Below are 4974 nucleotides of genomic sequence, written 5' to 3' on the forward strand. Positions count from 1 at the left end.
TAATCATCAGTTAATTCAGTGCCAAAATATATAAAATTGACCGGCCTTACAACACTAAAAATATAAATTAAATCGAATTGAATAAGGATCAAAAATTCAGTTTAGTTGATTAATTTGGTTTTAGACTTTTTTGCAAATATAATCCATATTAGATGATTAAATCAAACAAATAACCTAATATTTATTATATTTTACATTATGGTTAATTTATTATATCTGTAAATGGTATACTGTTGTATATTAATAATAAACCCTTTATAAATTTTCATATTTTCAATAATAAACTCATGTATATTAATGTAAATGATCATATTTTTAAATTTTTAAAAATTTGGTCTATATTTTTTGAGTACAATTTTTTTTTTACTAGTGAGCCAATTTATCCTAAAATAAAATAAAGTAATTAACAAATTAAATATAATTTATAAATCAATAAATTATATGTATGTAATAATTCAGTTGGTTCGATTTATTTAATTTCAAACCTTACAAATTAAATTAAATCAATCAACTAAAATATTTTTTTAAAAAATTGAATTGAACCAAAAAAATAGAATAGACTGAATTAAATGATAAAAAATTGATTTTTTTTTTGTTTCAATTTGATTTTGCCCACCCTACTCTCGACCTTGAGACCTGTGTAGGATATGTTTTCTTCGCGATTGATCTTTCTTCTTTTCATATTACACAGAAGCTAGTTGATGGATATCTTGTTAAGACAATTCGGAATTCGCCAATGACTAGTCACTTGAAGGGTTTGTCAGAATCTATCAATGCAATCAAAATTTTTCTTTTTACGTTTTATAACCTTTGCTTGTTGTTGATACAAAATAGTGACATTTTTAGGATAAATATGTTGTTTCATTCTTTATTTTTATATTTCTTATAATTATTCTTGCACTTTTGTGTATGTTTTATATTATTCTTTTATTATATGGGTATTCTTTAATGTCCATGATAATTAATAATAATGTATTTGTGTAATGAACCTATAATAATGGATAATTAGTTGTTTATTTTATATTTGATTTGCGATCTTAAATAAATCTTTACTGATTTAGATATCGCAGCAAACTATATTGAAGAGTTAACATAACAAATGGTCTAGCTAATTAACGCAGGCATAAAAGATAAATAAAAAACAATTTTACCAATTAAAACAAATATTTTCCTCTTAGATAGAAGGGTAATGATAATTTCACTATCACATTGAGGAGTGACTTGATAACCTCATCCAGAGCAAGCAATCGTTTTAATCATGTCTCAATCCAACTCCAAATCATTAGACAGTATGATTAACATTAAGAACTTTAAACCACTAACCCCAAAAGAAAACGAAAAAGAAAACACAAGTACATAATGAATGTAGGCTGTAAAAACAGGGCAGGGCTTCCAAGGAGTTTAGAGAACTTTTCTGAACTCCAAGAAATATTTGTCGTGAAAGTCCTTAAAATTGAGGACTATAATTTATTTCTAAAACTTATTAATTCAATCAAGCCTTTCCCTGGTAGCCCCATGGATTGTTTTTGGCCCAGTTCCATTGATCCCTGCACATCTCCTCTACACCATACTTGGCCCTGCAAATGAAGAATCACATGTTATCATAAGTAAGTTAAAACACGAGTAATGCAAAAATAAACGATAGCATCAAGCACAATATGTGAAAGCATTGTATGCTCATATCCTTACTTCCAGCCAAGTTCTTTCTCAGCCTTCTCTGTGGATGCATAAACCGCAGTAGCGTCTCCAGCCCTCCTTGGACACAATTTCACTGGAATGTTCTATAGAACAAAGTGCCAAAGATAATATGAACTTTTAGGATTGATAATATATTTGACATATAACATAGTCTGAGGAAGATTTATAAATACCTTGCCAGAAGCTTTTTCGAAAGCAGCAACCATTTCCAGTACTGACGTGCCTTGACCAGTTCCCAAGTTATAAGCAGTACAACCTAAGCAATGAGTTGGCTAATTAACTTGAAGTAAACAAAGATTTGACAGTTGGTAATTTTGACCGAATCTTGTTGCAGTATGAGAAAACAATAAGCAATGTTACATATATATGATGAAAAAGAAGATATTTACCAATGTCCTCAGTATGAGAAGCTTTCGTAAAGCAGCAATGTGACCATCTGCCAAATCCATTACATGGATGTAATCTCGAACCTAATTTAAGTACCCAACAGAAATGACGGTTAAAATGCAGAGAGGGAAAACATGCATTTGTGTCCACGCGCACATTTTATTGTGATTTTTTGAACTTTATGAATTCAACTAATGAATATCTCCAGTTGATTCAGTCTCATGCAAAAAAGAAATTTAGTGCATGTGGAGTTAACGAACCGCTGATCCATCCTTTGTGGGATAATCATGGCCATAAACATTAAGTTCAGGTAATCTCCCCACAGCTACTTGCTGAATGTAAGGCATGAGATTATTTGGTATGCCTCTAGGATCTTCACCAAGTTTACCACTTTCATGTGCCCCTACAGGATTGAAATATCTGAGCAAAATAATCCTCCATTCTGGTTCAGCCTTTTGAATATCTCGAGCAATTTCTTCAAGAAAAAGCTGTCGTGTATTGTTAGAGAGGAAATAAAGCCAAACTTCTAGATATCAGAAATAGGCATTCCTATTGGAGAGTGTTGATTACCTTAGTCCGTCCATAAGGATTCATTGCTTGTAAACTGAAATCCTCAACACATGGTATATTTTCAGGTTGGCCATAACCGTTGCAGATGATGAAAAGACCATCTATTGTAGCCATTGATTCAAAGTGATAATTTCATAATTAAGCATGAATTTGTAAGAAGAAATGGATCCCATTCTACAAGCATGAGACATTCAATTTTGTAAATTAAGAAGTAGATGCCCACAAGGGAGACCTCTTCAACTGAGTAGATGACAATAACCACAACATGTGATCGTATATGATAAAGAGTGTGTTTGTTTTCATGTTGAAAACCACAAAATCACAGTGGAGGCGTGAAATTGGAATTTCGTTACAAGTATTTGAACTGGAAGCATTGTCACTACATCACGGAGACTTGAGATTTTCAAGAATAGACCATAAATTTTTTCAAGCAATGGAATCATGGGCTAACCTTTTTGCAGTTATATTTTGCCATAACTTCATAGAGATTGATGGTGCCAATTAAATTAAAATCAAAATACCGGCAGGGGTTAGCAACGCTTTCACCAACACTTTTAGACCCGCGAAGTGAATCACAGCGTCAATCTGTTTCATCGTGATTCCCAATAAAAGAAAACATCTCTTAGCAACTACACTGCTTGCGTTAATTCAAAATTAAGAAAAAAACAGAGCTTAGAAAACGGGAAGAGTATGACACAGTATGTTTCATAGAGTTGATGCATAGCATAAACCTTCGAGTAAAAACGAACGAAAAAATAATAGAAGAGACTGGGATTAGTTGTCCTCATACTTGGTTTTAGAGAACAGATTCTCCAAGTCGTCCTTCTTTCTGAGATCACCCTGAAACCAAGCCAGAGCAGAGAATCAAATTACTGAAAGACCGTTTCACTGTGAAACAAGTATTTGTAACTCGGAATCAAAGAAGAAAACAGCTCATACCTTGGTAAATTCCAGTCTTTTAGAAAGTTGAGGCCCTACAACTTCCCGAACTCGATCCACGGCTTCTATGACGAATTGTCCAAATTATCGATGATCGAAACCTTGAATCCACTTTTGAGGAGCTGAACGACGGTGGGAGTGCCGATAAAGCCAGCACCGCCCGGTCACCAGAATGGTTTGATCGGAGCTCGCCATTTTTTTTCTTCTTCCGGATATCAAATCAAAGATCACGAGATAGCAAGAACAGAGGGGCAGCTTGAAACGACGGAGAGCGCAGAGAGAATTTAAAGAGTAATTGGAGAAATCAGGAGCGGTTAAACGATAGATTTTCTGGATATGAATGGGATTTAATGTTTATCTAAATTGATTGATTCTATTTAGTTTAAATCTTGTTGATCTTCTATATAGGGGCTCTGGTTTTGGAAAGAGGATACACAGTTTTGGCGCGCTGATTCTGAGGTGTGGCGCGTGCGGGATCCGGCAATCGGGTAGAAGATTGGTTACCACGTCACACATATTATTCAATCAGGGACTCTGTTAATCAGTTTTTTTCTAGTGTTGGGAGCTGAGTTTCCTAATTTATCCACAACTTTTTGTTATCTAGTTTGGCTAATAAAATAAACGGTTGTACCTAAGATGATTGATTTTCGCACGATTACTTAACATGAGAGTGTCATATTACTTCGTCATAAAATAATAGATTATTTATTTAACTCTATTATGCTTATCCCATTCTCTGTTTTTTCCGTTTGTTTTAATCCTGTTATCCTTTTCCATATCTTTACTATCTGGGTTCCCATTTTGTTACTTTGGACTATTTGTTAGCATGTGTGAGTTTTTTTTCCAATGGGATTCAAATTCCATCGGTAGTCGTAACTAACTAACATTTTAACTAATTATTTTTTTTTTAACTTGAACTACACGAGACGTGCACGTGTTTAGATGGAGATTTTTTTATTTTTTTGGCAACGATGTACTAGGCAGAGTTTTAAGAAAATTTTCTCTTGAATTTTTGGTTAATTTTAGATTTGTTTGATTGATAATAATTTATGCAATTTTTTTATTCTGTATAATTGCGTATATATAACAACAAAGATTGATACATATAATATAATTGCTCACACAGCACTTATAATTTCTTCAAGATATAAAGCTTGGAGACCTTGAAATAATTGATTTATTCGTGGAAATGATAGAAAGTGGAGGACCATGCCATTAAGTTTGCTCAATAGACTCAATGTCACTTGCCTTCTATTCCTTTGCCCAGATTCTTTCGTCATTCTTTCTACATACTATCACGGTCTAGCTTTCCACTATTCCTTTCCGGAGCCCATGCTGAAAACTGACCATGGATCCTAAGTTTCTTATATTTTCCACTTT

At 33.2% G+C, this 4974-nt stretch overlaps 1 pseudogene; it reads right to left on the reverse strand.

Annotated features, from left to right (window-relative positions):
• Positions 1-1337: 1337 nt before the first annotated feature.
• Positions 1338-3929, reverse strand: LOC129298573 (bifunctional UDP-glucose 4-epimerase and UDP-xylose 4-epimerase 1-like; annotated as a pseudogene).
• Positions 3930-4974: the final 1045 nt, after the last annotated feature.

The sequence above is a fragment of the Prosopis cineraria genome, unplaced genomic scaffold, assembly GCF_029017545.1.
Source record: "Prosopis cineraria cultivar Desert tree isolate PC_DT_omini unplaced genomic scaffold, ASM2901754v1 PC853, whole genome shotgun sequence".
Lineage (NCBI taxonomy): Eukaryota > Viridiplantae > Streptophyta > Magnoliopsida > Fabales > Fabaceae > Prosopis > Prosopis cineraria.